The sequence below is a fragment of the Calypte anna genome, chromosome 4A (genome assembly GCF_003957555.1).
Source record: "Calypte anna isolate BGI_N300 chromosome 4A, bCalAnn1_v1.p, whole genome shotgun sequence".
NCBI classification, from domain to species: domain Eukaryota; kingdom Metazoa; phylum Chordata; class Aves; order Apodiformes; family Trochilidae; genus Calypte; species Calypte anna.
This window is the reverse complement of record NC_044248.1, coordinates 30,679,804-30,698,920: the sequence shown is the minus strand read 5'-3', so window position 1 is coordinate 30,698,920 and position 19,117 is coordinate 30,679,804. Positions and strand designations below refer to the sequence as shown.

Genomic DNA, 19,117 nt, shown 5'->3' with positions numbered 1-19,117 from the left:
TACATATCCAGCAACACTAAAACTTTACTTTCAAACCATCAAAAATCAGGACTTTCTGGCTATGAATTTTACATGCTACACTGTGCTTTCTGAATCAGTATGTGCATATTGGCCTGTAGTGAAATGAGGCAACCAGGTGCCACTAATTGCCAGGGAGTGAGCATGAGCTTGTGTCAAGCCCACCTGTGCCTACTTAGGGTGGGCCCCCACTGTGCATGAGCAGGACCAGGGGGCCAATAAAAGGTGAGGCCTAAGACACAGCCAGAGCTCAGTCCCGAGCTAGCCAGCAGAGAGGTCAGTCGCTCTTGGAGCAACAGCACCAATCTGGGCTAGTCAACTCTGAGAGCCATAGGCTTAGAGCATTGCTCGTGAGTCTCTGCTGGAACACCTGGTTGGATTTTGAAGCCTCTCTCTTTGAAGAACTCTCTTGGTTCCTTAAGAGAGTTTCGTCTTGCTACATTGGCCAGATGAAAGGATTATGAAACTGTCTTATAATCAGATACTACTTCTTAACTCAAAACAAAAAAATCACAAGGGAAAAAATCACAACTATTTGCCTACAAGTAACCTTAACTTAGACAGCTTTTTTTATGTGTCTGCAAGTTACAAATTTCAATGCACAGAGTATTTGAAATACGCTCTAGAAAAAAGTGTGAATTAATTAAATTCCTTCAATTTAGAATGTAGAGTAGACTAATATTTTATCTAGCTGATCCTAGCAGAATTTAAATGGTTACCCTCATAGGACAGATAAATATTACAGTGCACAGAGAAGCTTCTGTTCCTAAGCACAGTAACAGAAATAAAGGGACAAAAAAATACAGCCCAAAAGCCAACAGTGTATCTTACATAGCCACCAGTAGTAAAGAGGCATCAGTTGGCCCACTCTCCTGTCAGTAATACTATCTACACTTCTATGTACAGAGATTTTCTCAGAATCATTCCAAAATAACAAAACAAAACCAAACAACTACAACAAAAAAAACCCCAAAACAAACACCCACCAAAACCAAACAGCTACACAAGTCATCTCTTCAGTGAGGATGTGGATTTTCCAGAATTACCATCATTAATGCTGTGTCCACTTTAGCCATTACATTCAGAGAAATACTGTGAAACTGCAAAAACACTTTTTTTTTTTTTTCCATTCAACTTAAATTCCAGCAGAAGTAAAATCACAGGACAGATCTCTGCACAAAACTTCCACCTCTGGATGTGAGCACATCCAGTTCCGATTAAATATTTGGAGATTATTTTGTACTAACCTTAACTTCCCCTAAGCATACATCAGCACAAGATAACCAACAAGTTCAGGCAAAACCAAATGAATTTTTGAAAAGGACATGAAAAGTGAAGTAGGGTCAGAGGACTGCATGCTTTTTCTCTAAAGCACAGAAACAGCACATAGAACTTGTCTCTTTGTCTGAAACATTAAGCCAGGTTGTATCATTAAGCAGTAATGCAGAATTAAAGCTTCCTAGGTAATACTAATCCTTTTACCTTTTGCAAACACAACTGGAAATAATTAGTCATTTCATCACTACAAAACATATATATAGTCACCTTTCAGGGGTCTTTAGTTTCTATAAATCTGCCATGATGAATAGGTATAATTCGTATGTAAACATCATCAACCTAATGCTCCTCAGGTCATAAACTGCGAAGGAAGCAAAACCCAAATTTACGATCACCAGTTCAAAGTAAAATAGAGCTCCACATTTATAAAATGAAACTTCAGCCAACTCATCGTGGATATTTGCAGCTTACAAAAAACTCAAAATAATGAGGATCATTAACTCAAACTCCAAAAGCTAACAACATTTAACCTTGCATAATGTATATTTAATGTATGTGCTGGAAAAACATGCCTTGCATATCTTATACTTTGGTCAAATATGAGTCATAAATTTGTCCCACTTTACAGTTTACTTCCTGAAGTTATCTACCACTATTTTTCTATATATCAAATTAAAATACTTCTAACAAAAGTTAGTTTAGTTTTGGGGTTTTTTTTAATGTTTGAACAGCAGTAGTTTCCAGGTAGAATCATAGCATTGTAGAATATGCCAAGTTGGAAGGGACCTTCCAGGATCATCAAGTCCAACTCCTGTCCCTGTGTAGGGCACCCCCTCAAGAATCACACCATGTGCCTGAAAGCATAATCCAAATATTTCTTGAACTCAGGCAGGCTTGGTGCTATGACAGCTTCCCTGAGGAGCCTGTTCCACTGCTCAAATGCCCTCTGGGTGAAAAAACCTTATCCTAATATCTAACTGAAACATCTTATTCAACTTCCTACCACTCCCCCAGGTCCTGTTTTTGGTCACAGGAGTGAAGAAAACATGCCAGTCCCATCTCTTCCCCTCCTGAGGAAGCTGTAGACTGCAATGAGGTCACCCCTCAGCCTCCTTTTCTCCAAACTGAACAATTCAAGTGGAGTAACAGTTAGGTAACAGTTATTTAACAAAGTAATTAAGTCTGAGTGTGACAACACCTACTTTTTACTTGTCTCAAAGAAATGGAAAAACAAAATCCCACCACCTTCCAGTTTCAAAGTCTGTTTTGCTTTCCAATATCACATTCAAAACAGACTATGCTTTCAGACACTCTGGATATTAAATGCAGCAGGAACTCAAAGGTGCTTCATCTGCTTTGTTGGAATAGTCATTAGCACATAAATTACAAATTCCAGCTAAAAGATTGTGTACAGAAAATGAATGGCTCCTCAGTTAAGGATCTCATGTAGTATTTTCTGCAATTGTTTTTCCTCTGGGATCTCATATTTACTAATCTTCTAATGGATATCTCAGACACCTCCATGCCAATGGCTTCCTTAAGTAATTAGTCAAAATAGTATTGCTCCTGGAGGATAACATGAAGGATTCAGACCTCAGAAATTGATTTTGTAAAGATCTGTTTAAGATATAGGAAAGAATAATCATGAAGTATTTGTCTAAAAGTTCCAAAATCCCTTTCCCTGCTCAAGGCTTAGGTAATGTTCAAGTTCATTGAATTAACTGTATTGCAGACTGCAACTGACAAGTCTGAAAATATGTTCTTTATGACTTCTCTTTTTTTGCTGGGCTTAAAGCTTAAATATTTTTTCTCTCATATTGATTTACAGAGATAATTTATTTTGTACCTACTTGCATTAGAATTGCCCAAGTCACCGGTTCATCCATTCCTCCTGACAGAGCTCTGATCACATTTCTTAAGCAATTTTTTCACTCATCCATCACTGGCACCTGTTCTAAGATTTGATTTTCACTCTCTTTTCCCCCTGCTGGACATTTCTCCTCATATGGCTAGAGGTATAAAGCCTTTACTTCTTACCACATCCAAGTAATGTACTCTGCTGAGTACCTGTCTTACCTAAAATTGTTCCTGTCTTATTCAGTTTGATTTTAAAATTACTATTGACTTACTACTGTAAAACCATAAATCATCAACTACTTCAGCATTAAAATTCTGTCTTGTGAACAGCACAACTCATTTGTTAAGCACATATAATTATTTCAGATGCTGAATTTTTTATTAGGATGTATTTTACTATGGCATTTGTAAAACCTACTCTGAAAAAGTACATATGCATCAAAACAGAGACACTTGATGCCCTACTCATGTTCACTTTATGGAGGTGGCTTTTAGCTGCTACCTTGAACCTTATAGTCAAGAACCTACAGGTAGGCAATCCTCAGCCTGAATTTGTAGTGTATAAGGTGTAAAACTTAGCCCACATAGAACAGAAGCAAATCTGCTAGGCAATACTTGTACAACATGCCTGTCTGCAACAAGAAAAAGAGATGGAGAGAGGGAGAGGAAGAGAGCGTGAGCAGGGGTGTGCACACACACACACTGACAAGCTGATGTGAACCTTCCCCAAAGATTCTGTCTTCAGCTGGTTGTGCTGCATACTTTTACTGGCTGCTACTGCTATTCTGTTACAATTTCTTCCACTTAAGATTCATCTAACTATGATTTCCATTAGTTTCTATAATAGCAAATAAAGTAGAACAGAAACATAATCATGTTACTTCAGGCGGACCACTGAACATAGTTCATATTCCCCAAAGAAATTTAGTTTAAGGAACTGTAATGCCTTTCTACAAATTGTATGAGTTAAAATCATTTGCATTGGTCAGTCCATAGTGTTTCCATGACACAGCAGTTTTCTACAGAGCTTACCTCTTGCCTGACACAAGGTCCACCTCTATCCTGGAGATCATCCACTACTGTTAGTAACAAGAGCCAGCAAGTTATTTCCCAATGAATTTAACCTTCCCCTGGAACTCAGCTGAGAGGTCAAGACAGATATACCACGGGGAGCACAATTGTGTTAGTTCTGTATCAGAGACGAAGTATATCAGCCTAAGGGCATGAATGGGAATTTGTACTGATGCTGATTATTTGCTATGTGAAGATTTTCATCACAGTAATTTCTGATGTTTTTTTTAGTCAGAAATAAATTATTAATTTCCAAAACATTTTAATCTTTTTTAAATGCTTTTGTGCACATGAGTTGACTAAACATTTTATGCAGCATATAATACCTACAGGCATTCAAAACTTGGCAACTGTATCTTCTGGTGTACTTCTTGCAAGCAACCCAGAGTAACGAGTTGTTCCATCAGAAACACCACACAGTCCTGTCCCTGAGGGTGGTAGTGCTCGGCTGGGTTGGAAGGGACCTCAGAGATCATGAAGTCCAACCCTTGAACCACCGTTGCGGTTGCTAGACCATGGCACTGAGTGCCACATCCAGTCTCTTTTTAAACAGCTCCAGGGACGGAGAATCCACTACTTCCCTGGGCAGCCCATTCCAATGCCGGATCACTCTCTCCGTAAAGAAATTCTTTCTAATATCTAACCTAAATTTCCCCTGGCACAACTTAAGACCATGCCCTCTTGTCTTGTTGAAAGTCGTCTGGCAAAAGAGACCAACCCCCCCCTGGCTCCAACCTCCTTTCAGGTAGTTGTAGACAGCGATGAGGTCTCCCCTGAGCCTCCTCTTCTCCAGGCTGAACAGCCCCAGCTCTCTCAGCCTCTGCTCATAGGGTCTGTGCTCGAGTCCCTTCACCAGCCTGGTTGCCCTCCTTTGGACCTGCTCCAGGACCTCGATATCCTTCCTGAACTGGGGGGCCCAGAACTGGACACAGGACTCGAGGTGTGGCCTCACCAGGGCTGAGCACAGGGGCAGAATCACTTCCTTGGACCTGCTGGCCACGCTGTTCCTGATACAGGCCAGGATGCCATTGGCCTTCTTGGCCACCTGGGCACACTGCTGGCTCATGTTCAGCTTCCTGTTAATCCAGACTCCCGGGTCCCTTTCTGCCTGGCTCTCAGCCACTCTGTGCCCAGCCTGGAGCTCCCCATGGGGTTGTTGTGGCCAAAGTGCAGGACCCGGCACTTGGCTGTGTTAAACCTCACCCCATTGGAATCAGCCCAACTCTTCAGTCTGTCCAGGTCCCTCTGCAGAGCCCTCCTGCCCTCCAGCTGATCCACACTCTCCCCCAGCTTAGTGTCATCTGCGAATTTGCTGATGATGAACTCAATCCCTTCATCTAAATCATCAGTGAAGATATTAAACAGAACTGGGCCCAACACTGATCCCTGGGGGACACCACTAGTGACCAGCTGCCAAATGGATGCAGCCCCGTTCAGCACCACTCTCTGGGCCCGGCCCTCCACCCAGTACAGGGTGCTCCTGTCCAAGCTGCGGGCTGACAGCTTTTTCAAGAGGATGCTGTGGGAGACGGTGTCAAATGTTTTGCTGAAGTCCAGGTAGACCACATCCACCAGTCGGGTCACCCGATCATAAAAGGAGATCAGGTTGGTCAGGCATGACCTGCCTTTTCTAAACCCGTGCTGGCTGGGTCTAATCCCTTGCCCATCCTGCAGGTGCTGTGTGATTGCACTGAGGATGATCTGTTCCATGACCCTGCCAGGCACTGAGGTCAGGCTGACGGGCCTGTAGTTTCCTGGGTCCTCTTTCCGGCCCTTTTTGTGGATTGGCGTGACATTCGCCAACTTCCAATCATCTGGGATGTCCCCAGTGAGCCAGGACTGTTGGTAGATGATAGAGAGAGGCTTGGCGAGCTCTTCTGCCAGCTCCCTCATCACCCTTTGGTGGATCCCATCTGGTCCCATAGACTTGTGGGGATCCAAGCATCTCAGTAGGTCACTGACTGTGTCCTTCAGGATTACAGGGGGGCTGTTTAGATTCTTGTCACCTTCTATAAGCTCCAGAAGCCAGATGTCCTCAGGGTAACCTGTCTTTCTGTTGAAAACTGAGGTAAAAAAGGTGTTAAATACCTCAGCCTTTTCTTCATCTTTGACAACTATATTCCCACCTGTGTCCAGTAAAAATGGATGTTTTCCTTGCCCCTTCTTTTGCTGCTGATGTATCTGTAGAAGGACTTCTTGTTATCCTTCACAGAGGTGGCGAGATTCAGTTCACATTGTGCCTTTGTCTCTCTAGTTTTATTTCTACATGACCTAACTATATTCCTAAATTCCACCTGAGTAGTTAGCCCTTTTTCCATAATTGGTAGGCCCTCTTCTTAACCCTAATTTCTTTCAGAGTCTCCCAATTCAGCCAGACCAGTCGTCTTCCTCGCCGGCTCGCCTTTCAGCACAGTGGGACAGCCTGCTCCTGTGCTTTCAAAACACATCCTATCTACCTATCCTAAACACATTCTATCTATTTACATCCTATCTACCGGCAATCTTTGTCTTACTTTAGCCAGTGGTAACTTAATTACTTTTCATATCAGACAATTTACCTGGAATAATAGTCTTCTTTTGTTTGTTTGTTTGTTTTTTTAATGTTGTTGTTGGGTTTTTCTCTTTGGTTTTTTTTTTTTTTAAATATAAACTCAGTTGAAATGAAAACATTTTTTAGGTTTGCAATCGCAGGGCAAATACTGAGCATTCCCGAAACATAAGACAGCAAAAGGCTTAGAAATATGTAAAGAAATTTTACTAACTATCCCATAAAAAACTATCCCATAAAAGCCATGCCAGGAGGACTGTTCAAAGACATTATTTTCAAATTTTGAATTAGAGGAATAATTATATATTTATTAGTCTGGCTGAATTGCTATGACATGATTCGACTGTCATAACAGTATGGGATATATTTCAGAGTTGATACTGTATGTCAGCAGAGGAAATTGAAAATAGTTCAACTGATAGATTTCTAGCTTTAAGAGGTTTCTTTTCTATTAAGAAATGAAATGGTGCTATTGCCTGTAAATGGAGTTAAAATGCTATTAAATGTCTGTACTTTGACATAAATCCCAAAGCTATTTGCTGTCTCTTCCTGCATGTTACCAGCAATCACAAAAATTCAGATCACCAAAATACTTTAAAAATGGTGCCCAAAGCAGGCCAATTTTTATTGGCAGCAGAAATGGTAGTCAGGTAAAAAAGGAACTTTTTTTTCCATAGGCAAGTCTGAACTGGTCATTTAGTGTTCATACTGATGAAAATATTCCCTGCAGAGATTCAAAAACAGAGGTGGAAACTCAGTCTCACCAGCAGAAAGAAAATCTATCAAGGTTGCTTTAAATCAAGTATTCCTTTTGATTTAAGACAGTGCATAACAAATTGGCATCTCTTGAAAAGAAGTGGTATAACATGGCAGCTTCTGGACACTGAGACAGCATCAAAAACTGAAAGGTAAGATGTAAGGCAAAAGGAATGAACAACTTACAGGATTTCTTTTCTCATCCATCTCTCAACAGTCATATAGAAACTACAATTTTCTTCATTTCTTTAACTACTTTAACCATTTTATTTTGACTACTCCACTCAAGCCTCTTTGTATTAATCCTAAAATTCATTGGTCTAGCATTGCTTGGAAGTGTTTTATGGTTTTTGTTTTGTGGGGGGTGTTTTTGTTTTTGTTTTGGTTTGTGTGGTGATTTTATTTTTTTTTCTTCCTCCTTGTTCTTGTTTTTTAAGTATCCTGGAAGTTCTCCATATCATTTCCTCATGATGTTTACATCTCTCATGCCCAAAGGACTGTGATAGCATACATGCTTTGAACACTGGACAATTACTTTCACTCTTTTCTTCATAGTTGTCCTTCTAGATTATAAAGTTTTTCTCCACCAAAAAACCCCCTATGCACGATTAGCAAAGGTAAATTGTTCTCCTCCACGGTCAATGTGCCTATGTAAAGATAATCATATGTATAAACACATACATGTAAATTTAGGATTACCTATCAATTTGTATATACACACATAAAACCAAACAATAACCAGTGTGGGCGTTTTGCCTTGCAAACTAATAATTTTCTTCATCGGGCAGTTATAAACACTGACACAAAAAATTATCTGGCTAACCTGGGCTTCAGCAGCTACAGTAGCACACACCCCAATTCAAAATAAAACCTTACAGCTTACACAACAAAATGACTCTACTATTCAAATCCCAGTGCATTACGTTTCCATCTACAGCCATAGAGACTCCGATGGCAATAGGGACAAAAAGTTCAACCTTAAGAAAAACCTTGACTAATGTCACTTCAAAGAAAGACCAAGCAGATCGTGAATACAAATGACAGAACACTGAGGCTCCAGCAATTTCTCAACTGTCACACTTGCCATGTAAAAGAAGAGAATAACTCACTGATGCAGATTTCAAAAGGCAGAATAAAGAACAATAAAATTCCCAGCATCAGTTTTTATCCCCTTTATCCCACTTTATGGAAGTGCATTTTCAGAACAGAAAATTAATCCCTTGAAGTCATTCAGGGAGAAATTTCTTTAGCTTAGGACAGTCCCATGTTCAAAAAATAGCAAGTTAGAAAATAACCTATTCCTTCTGTTTCCACAGAAAGTTGTGGTTTTAACTTTACAAAATTAACTCCTTTGATTGGCCAAAATTATACCTACTGTGTATCATCTCTTTAGTAACTAGATAAATCTCTCAGCTCTAAACATTTAACTTTTATTTGGACCATTTTTGTGAGAAACCTTTTATTTCTCTTTTTATGGACTTGCTTAGAAAAATTGTAAATAAATTTAAGCTGATGGCATTTCTGCAGTTATTAGAGATTATTATACATATTGTATGGATTGATTACCCTGGCTTTGTATTAGAGCATGTATTCACCTCTATACAAAGAAAAGCTTTGTCCATGTTTTCTGCCAGTATTATTACAATATTTTAAAGTAATTGCATTTCAAAATTATTTTTTTCAGTCATAGTGGAAGACTTTTCAGTAAACATTTCAGTTAATTTTTTATTTGCATGTAATTACCATATATTTTGCATTCACCTTCTTGTCAAGTGAGCTTCCTCTTGCCTGCTAGTCCAATAAGCAAATAAAAAGGTTCCATACTAAAAAAAAAAAAGATACATTTTCTCTTACAAGAGAATTAAGATCCATTATTCTTCGATTTCTCTGCTGCCTTTTACAAATAACAATATCCTATTCAGCCTTCTGCACTGAAAGCACAAATACTTCAATTATGCATCATAAAAGAGCTCTTAAATATTGCAAACACTGAACTGTTCCTCAGGTGAACTTTGCATACATTTCCTATGCTATCAGATTATTGTTTCAGAGTCCCTTTGTCAAAATAGGAAAAAAGCACTGCCTGAGCTTTAACAAGTACAAAATTAGAAATTTATCTGTGCCCCATCATTCACTTTTCAGTTAAAAAAGTCTTTGAGCTTCAAGGTCCAGAAAGCTTCATAAAGCCCTTATATACAAAGGAGGAAAATATTTTTAGTAGATGTAGACAGAGAAATGCACCCATAAGGCATCATAGAGTCACAATCTCTGAGTCTGAATAACTGTGTTAGGAAACAACCCTTTTTAGTCAACATATCCTGATTTTCATCTAGAAACAAGTAAGCAAAATGGACACCACGGACTGGTTTCATCCATGGATCTTTTACCTTATGAAACAGGAATGCTAAAATGCAGACCAGAACCCAAGAGGTTTGAAAGTATCTGCACTGTAAGCACCACCATCACTGCAAAAAGAAGAAAACTGACAAAACAACTGACTGTTGTTTTTTTCTTTTAAACACAGTTTTTTGGGCAAAGATGAAGATTTTTTTTTAACTGACATTAAAAGGTGTTATTACTAGGTATTTTAGTTGAGCTCCTGGGGTCTTTGTTTACTGTTATTTCCAATAGTGATGTGTCTAGTAGAAATAGTACTTAAAAAATAAAGCACAGGAAATTTGAGTGCCTTCTGATCTCTTTTTTTTTTCAAATGCATATTTTTTACAAACACTGAAGATAAACAAAGCAAGTCTGAATTTTATTTTTTTTCAGAGGATGAGAATTTTCTTGCTATTTTTAAACTTCTAAACACTCCAAAGGAGTTGTACAGGACAATATTCAGAAATTTAGTTAAAATGTGAGGTCAGTTTCTAGAACATACAAAGTAGGTCAAATCACATTCCTGATAAGTAAGGAACTGCCTGCCACCAGCTGTGATATTTACTAACCTCAACCTTTCAAAGACAGATTCATGTTGCACTATTTCATTGTGGAACTATGCCTGTGTCTTGATCAGTGGATCTAGGAGCTCTTTTTTCTTTCTGGGTCTGATTTACATTTGAGGCAAGTCCTGAGACTATTTTAGGACAACATCCAAGTTGACTAACTTGTGTTCTTTTATCCAATCCTTTCATTCTGTGAAAAACTTTAACAACATAAGGGAAAAATGGGACGTGGTTCCCACATCGTATGTATACAGCTTAAGTCAAGTATCCTCATGTATCTAACATATATTTATTTCTTATGTTCAGCGTTATTAGGGACTACAAATTCTTTTACCAGTTTTTTTTTCTACAAGTATGTTTTTTCCAACCACATAAAAGTATGTTTTTCCAACAACTGCAGCTAAAATTTCTGCTTTAAAACTTTATCATACAGTAAAAAAGATGGATATATTCCCAATGTGGCCCTTCACCATCTGCTTAAGCAAATACACTTAAAGTTGCTTCTGCAATTGTGGTAAAATGACAGCAAATCTAGGAGTACACAGAGCTCATATTCTAAAATGATCATTGTAAAACTACAGTTTGGATCACTGGAGACTAATAAAAGCCTTTATCTTACAGTTGAATGGAAAGGACCTTTGTCAAAGACAAGATGGAATATGAAAATAAAAAAAGATAATAAATTCCATTATTTTTTCACTTCCCACAATTTTACTAGACATAAGGAATGTTTTCTCATTTTCCAGGTGGGATTATTCATAAATACAAGTAATTTCTTAACAAAAGTTCAGCTAAGATCTTCTGTGTAGCCTGTTACTCTTAATTATCAAAATGATGACCGGGAAACGCCAGATTCATAGCTCTCTCCTTGCACAATGAAATATCCTGACCAGAAACTTTTTCTATTCTGTACCACTAACATTGCTAGCTATATATCACATATATTGAAATATTGCTAATAGCAAAGCTTAAATACATTGCAGGTTTAGTAATGTCTTAGTAATATTTGTATAGAGAATATAGCTAAGAACTCTACTGCTTTAAGTACATCAGCAGTTTTCTTCAGCAAAAAATCTTTTTTGCAGTCTTGGTCTGTAAAAGGTGGAAAGAAAAAAAATTTCCACCATCTGTTTCAGCCCTGAGGGAGACAAACTTTCTTGGCAACGTATAGTTCAGGATTTAATTGCACCCAAAGCCAATACAAATAAATGCAAAAATATAAACCATCATTCTTAGCAAGTGAAAGTTTTGTAGAATTTTACCTTTTTTCTTTAGGCTACATTTTAACCTATTTTTGCTGTAATCTGTTTTATTTCTGTTGCTTGCTTACAACAATTTTAAATTAAATCCATGTTACTACTCCAGATAAAGATAAAACTAAAGATCTTATAATATTTCGTTATTGCCCAATTTATGAAATTTTATTTATTATATACTTTTATGAGGAAGAGAACATTTGCTGAAGCCAGTGACAATGGAAATATTTTCTAATCCCAAATAACTTCTTTTGAAGCAAACTAGTTTCTTCATGAAAAGTAAAAATAAGAAACAATATACATTTTATTAATATATTAATATTTTAATATCAGTAGCAAAGCTCTGTGATTTAACTGGCAGTAAAAGGGAAAAGCTCAGAGTCAAAGAAGAGAACTAAATTAGAGGCACAAATTAGGTATTTTGAATTCCTGAAATTAACTTTTTAAAACCTATTTCAGATGAAGGATTCTTTCAGCCATTCCATTTTGACTTAATGGAATGAAGTCTGTTTTTTCTCAGGACAAAGTCTGTCCCTTAATTTTATAATCATAGAATCATAGAATAGGCTGGGTTGGAAGGGACCTCGGAGATCATCGAGTCCAACCCTTGATCAACTAACACCACAGTCACTAGACTATGGCACTGAGTGCCATATCGAGTCGCTTTTTAAATGTCTCCAGGGACGAAGAGTCCACCACCTCCCCAGGCAGCCCGTTCCAATATGTTCTCTTTTAATTGTAGCTTATGTTAAAAGGAGCATAGTTTCAAATTACTGTCTTTTGCTTGAAATGCTTTCTGTTAGAGTGGTATAAATAACTACCTTATTTTAAAAAAAACAATCAAACAAACCAACCAAGGTATTGCGTATAAAATCTGCCAAGTCTTCGTAATAAATAAAACATATACACAAACATGTCCATCAAAATTCTGCTACTTAGGTTATTGTATTTACCAGCCCATGACACAATTAACAGAGTACACAGCTCAAGTCTTCAGTTAGAAACTGCTTGCAGCTAATTAATTTCTTGTCACCTATAACACTTGCTCATACCATAACACCAAAAATTTGAAATAATAACAGTAACAACAATAACTGTTTTACAGAAATCAACAGAACCTTGCCTACACCTGGCATGGCACTGCCAGTGAGCAAGTTACTTCAAAGTATATCTTTTTTTCAGGTTCCACTAAGGGTCTACACATTAAAAAGAACCCTGAAAAGGCAACATTATTTTCCCAGTAGCAGGCCCAAGTTACTAGGTTAGAAGGGAGGCAGACCACTGGCAGAACATCACTGACACCTACCCATTGATCACACCTCACCAGTACTCCTGTCTCTCTTCCTCTGTTCTCTCCAATTCTCCCTCAACAGTAGTGGAAACCACTGGCTGAAGTTGAATATTGTGCACTACTTTCTACTCTTCAAAACCAGGTCAAAGATGCATAACTACAGGTGTTTTCCAGAAACAATTATCCACAGAATCACAGAACGGTTGAGGATGAAAGGGACCTTCAGGGGTCATCTGGTACAATCCCCCTCCCTGTTCATGAGCCACCAAGTGCTCTTTGCCCATGAACATGTCCAGCCAAGTTTTTATTACCTCCAAAGAGGAAAACTCCACAACCTCTTCAGGCAGCTTGTGTCAGTTCTCAGTCACCCTCACAGGAAAAAAAAAGCTTCCTGATGTCATCTCTACTTCAGTTTGGTTTTTTGCCTCTAGCCCTCTCATGGAGGAGAGACTGGCTTCATCTCTTTGCACCCTCCCTTCAGTTATTTACATACATTGATGAGGTTCCCTGAGTCTTCTCTTCCCCAGGTTGTACAGGCCCAGCCTGTCTGCATCCAAGAGGTGCTCCAGTCCCTTAACCATCTTTGGCGCCCTTCATGGAACCATCTGCAGTATGCCCATGCCTCCCCTGATTCCACAGAGCTCAGAACCAGACACAATACACCAGATATGGCCTCATCATCAGTGCTGAGATCATTCCTTTTGGTCTGCTGGCTAATGAGGCCCAGGATACTATCATCCCTCTTTGTCAGACAGGTACTTTGCTGGCTGATTCTTTCTCATATCTCTTCTGTGCTACAGGATCCCTCTCTCATCATGTTCTCTTGTATGAAATGAATGATGAAACAGATAAGTGCACATAATTGACTTCTATATATAATGCTTATAAATAAATACTGTTTTCTTATTCAACCAAATATAAATTGAACTGCACACTTGAATTTTATTCAGCATTTGTTATAGTAAAGAAAACTGAATGAGACACTTCATTCAGCACCTAAAATCCCAAATGTCAAAGAATAACTTAATTTTCAGCAAGAATGAATACATGGACTTCTAATTTAAAAGATTTCTTTTTCAAGGAAATATTATCCAGGTACACTGATTTGGAAAAAACTATTGTACTATACTTGGCAAATACATTGGAGTAGTAAGCATATGTGAAACTAGTGATGCAAACACAATATTTCCCTTTTAAGCCAAAAATCACTAAAACTACTTCATTTTTTTCTCCCCTTAAGCGCTCTTTCCTTCTTGTAAAAGAAGCGAGGGGGGGAGGAGGTTGGAACTGAAACAAATGACACTAAGTGTAGATTCGTTGAAATTCCTGAAGCTCACACAGACTGGTAGTCAAGTATATTATCACAAATAGGCAATGAATTGCCATGTACATTAAGAAAATAGGCAATCTGTGTAATCACATCTACATTTCAAATGTTGCTTGTTTGATTCAGAGAGTTGATAGAGACCTTAGAATGCAGCTTTCAGCATAAATATAGCTTCTCTGAATAGATCCAGCTTCTACTAATGAAGCAGAAGTTTTAAAATTCAAATTCTTTTACCAGCAAAAATTTGTGATGTCCACAGACTCATTTCTTTGCGTGGTAACAAACAGCAGTGACACCCCTAAGAGCAATTTTAAACTGCATTAAGTTTCATACAGAGAATAACCAGAGAACACTAATTCCTCATCATTATATGAATGCAGAATACATAATAGGCTAGACCTTTTTGACATACATATTCCAGTGTTGAAGGAAGTAATATGTAAAGATTGAGACTTCTCTAGCTAATGAAAATAAGAGATGTTTTTGCAGTATCTTTTAGCCAGTCAAAAAACCACCAAAAACCAAAATATATGTATAATATGTTTGAGGCTTGTCAATGCCCCCCCATTCCTACATTTTCAAAGTATAACTTAATTCAAAAGAAGGAAAGCTGAGTTCTAGGCTTCAGTCACACAGTGGTACAATATCACCAATAGCAATGAATGTGGGGTGTGTTGAATAATTAATTCTTAAATTAAGAATGTTACCTGCATGTTCTACACTCTGCAGATTCAGTAGCAGGTATTCCATAGGCAGGCCTTGTGTCTCTCTTGGTTGAGGCAATTTAAGGCAATTGTGGGCAATTTAAGAGAGGTGTTTGTGACAAATTTTTTGCAGATGCTCAAGGAAAAACAGTGACAGTCTTCCAGATCTCATGAGCAATGCAACTCAAGAAAACTAATCACGTAGAAACAGCAGGTTAGAAGAGCAGAGCTAAAATTTAGGTCATGGTTTCAGGGTGCAATAAAAAGAATCATTTTTCCATTGGTTAGAGCACCACCTCCTAACAAAAAATGCTGAAAGAGCAAAATATTTACCTTCAATTAACACAACAGTGATTTTTACCACTCTGTGTATGTACAATTACTAATGTTATTAGTCAAAAACATGCATGAAACCTGCATGAAGTTACATTTAGGAAAATCATCTTAAATCATTGTTACACTAAAGTGAACATATGTAGAACATAATCTGAAGTCCTATGTAAATTAACTAATTCCTATACTCTGTCAAACATGTTTCAAGATCACTCAGAACCTTTCTTACTTCTTTGTCTTCTGATAGATTTCTGAAAGATTTTTCATTTTTATTTTTCATAATCTGTTTCATGTTAGATAAACATACGGAGATTTACAGGTCATCAGAAATAACCTTAAGGGTGTAGACTATCTACAGGAATTCAAGAGAAAAGTGTAATAATAGCAACGTTTTTCAGAACTTCAAAGAGGCCAGTTGACAGACAGAGAAAAAAACTAAGACATCTTAGAAACAAGTTCATTTGCAATGAAACACTGCATTAGAATGTAATTCAAATTAACATATTAACAATTCACAATATCCAAAATTTAATTTTAAAGACTGGCTAATGATCAACATTAAATATCGAGCATGGGTATTCAAAGATCTATATTTAAGACCTGATGAGATAATTCCTGAAGTGAAATTGGTAAAATGACAGATGTACACTCTGCTTTCAAACTACATAACCATCAAAACAGATTAAATAAATCAGTGCTTCTGAATCAATGTGTCAATATTTTAGGAATCAATCTAAGACCACACTCACATAAGGCACAAATCACACACACACACTCTCACACACACACAAATAAAAAGAAAAAAAAAATTAAAAAACAACAACAAAAAAACCCCCAACAAAATAACCCTAAGCAACTGAACTAATCATGTTGCAGTCACTGGAGAGCCTACACTGATGTTCTAGATCTTGTGTGGGTTACAGTTAGGATTCAGTTCACTTCAACTCATTTCATCCAGCTTTCTTCCAAAGAAAAAGCCTACAGCTTTTCCCCTAGCAGTCTGCTTCTGAAATCTTATGGTTCTTTTGCTCATGAGAGTACACAGTGCATGACTTGAGAACAGCCAGGACAATGGAAGCAAAGAGCATAAAGAGGCCACGAAGCCAAAGAGCGGTGTAGTCAATAAGGCAGTAAAAGCAGCACCAGAACAGAATGGCATCAGCATATCAGCCTTCCCAGCTCACAGTGCCAATATTGGATCTAGTGAACAATCTAAGCTGTGAACTTTATTTTCTGTCTCTAGCGTTTCCTTCAGTTCATCATTTATATTTCTTCTTCCCACCACTGAACTCACCATTCTGACAGTTAGCCAACTCTCTTTTCTCCTTGACGTACCTGACGCTTCTTAGCTTCCCCTTACTATTTCCTTTCTATCTTCTGATATATTCTGTTCAAGAACTAAAAACTTGTAAAGCCACAAACAGAAAATTCACTATTTCATTATTAACTATTTCAACTATTTCAATATTTCAACTACTAGCCAGGCATCTGCTTGCATTGTTGCCTTCCTTTGTTGCCTATCAGTTAAGATAATAATTTGAGAATATTCTTAAAATATTCCTTAAGGATGCTTTCTAAAGTTTTCAGAATAATCTAAAATATTTTAACATTTTTAGAGAGTTAAAGCCTAAGAGCACCTCTGCAAGTGTTTGTGGAACTTGAATTCACCAACATCCAGACACAAGACACTGGATTTCACAGGTGGGAAACAGGACTTGACAGGTATAGAAAATACTTGTAATACAATCCCCTTTTCTATGGATCTAATTTGCTTCTCTGCAGAATACATTTTACCTCCATACCAAAATAATTAGTTTATTGAGTAACTCAAAGAGTCACAGTCAACATCTAACCAAGACAACAACAAAACCCTACAAACTGACCACAATCCCTATTTCCCATCCTCCTGCACTGCTGAAGGGAGGAGGTAGAGAATTCAGGAGTGAAGTTGAGCCCAGGAAGAAGGGAAGGGTAGGTGAAAGGTGTTTTAAGATTTTATTTCTCATTACCCAACTCCTATTGATTGATTCACCAACTTGAGTCTGTTTTGCCCAGATGGTAACTGGTGGGTGATCTCTCCTTGCTCTTACCTTGACTCATGAGCCTTCCTTTGTATTTTCCCTCCTCTGTCCAGCTGAGGAGGGGAGTGATAAAGCCAGGATCAGCCCACCACAATGTTGGATGTATTCAACAGTGATAAATAAATAGCAGCAATACTTAGTCACTGTGCTGTACTATAGCACCAAGTGAGCTGAAGTTAACAAGATTAAAAACTGAGATTGTTAAGGCCCATATACACCAAATAAAAAAGGAAAATACCTGCACCTAGTCCCTCCTATTTAAAACAAATAGAGTCAACATGAGAAAAAAAAGAAAAAAATATTTTACACTTTTTAGGCACCTAGTTACACTGCCCAAATCACAAGATTTTACTATCTTGATAAAAGTTTTTAGAAAGCAACTCAAAGCAAGTCAGTTGGATATTCTAGTCCTTTTCTGAAGATTGCCACTGACTAAAGCAGAAACCTGCTGTTTAAATCCAGCATCTAAATTAGGTGTCTGTAGCTGAACAGATAAGAACACTACAACAGATAAGAAACTTAAGTCACAAATTTAAAATTTCAGTGTTTGTTACCATCACTTGTTCTATTAGAGTAATGAATCCAGAAAAAAATCCAAATGAACTGTTGAGATTTTGTTAGTTTTTAAACCTACTTAGGATAACATAGCTGTTTCCTGTTTACAATGAGACTGTGATTGTTCAGACACAGACAGAGGTATTCATGTTTTGTTGTTATTGCACACACCAGTTGCTATAAGCCCCATATGCTGTCCTCCTAAAATGAGTTTTTGATTTTTCACTACCTCAGAACACATGTTAATTAAGGTCTAGATAATGTAATGGTATATATATATACTTATATATATATATGGTATATATATATTTATATACCATAGAGTCCACATTTAATTCTGAACAAAGTAAAAACTTTACTATCACTTAAAATTGTATTTCCCATTATAAGAGTTCTACACTTGCAGTTCAGTCTACAAATCCCTATTCCTTAACATGTTTTGATAGAGCTGCCAAGCTTGACATGTCTTTTGAAGGAGGAAAGGCACTTCAACTTGGCATTCAGTTCATTTACTCAACAATAAATGATATAGTTTATAGCTATAAACATTATAATTTTATAATTAAATTCTTGAGAAAGTATAATTTTTGGTGGGTCCCCCCTGTACACACCACCACCACCAGTATTCAGTTGTTCTACAGGAACAGCCTTCATAAAGAAGATATTAACATTTGTTCATAAATGAGGATGTTTAGATTTAGTAAAAAACAAACAAACAAACAAAAAAATCCCCCCGAAAATCCAAACAAAACCCAGCTTTCATTGAAAGGACAATTCTTCAACCATAAACGTAGTGAAAATATCAGATTTGAAAAAATTAAAGTTTGCTCTACTCAAAGAACCTTATACTTGAATACAAACTTGAAGATTCTGATTAAATTTAAAAGGAATATTGTAATTTAAATGGCTGGTCCCTACAAAGGTGAATTTCATTTAACAGAAATGTCTTACTAGACTTTTTTCTGTGGCAATAGTTATTATTAGTTGCTATTACTGCGAATGTAACTATATCCACAACATGTAATGTTAACAAAAATCGGGACAGTCATTAAAATAATATGAATTAATTCAATCCCTAGGTAGACTCAGTACAAATG

The 19,117-nt window shown here is 37.4% G+C and overlaps 1 protein-coding gene across 1 annotated transcript in view; it reads right to left on the bottom strand.

The window, feature by feature from the left end:
* Positions 1–19,117, bottom strand: part of FSTL5 (follistatin like 5) — a 253,234-nt gene that overhangs the window by 152,123 nt on the left and 81,994 nt on the right.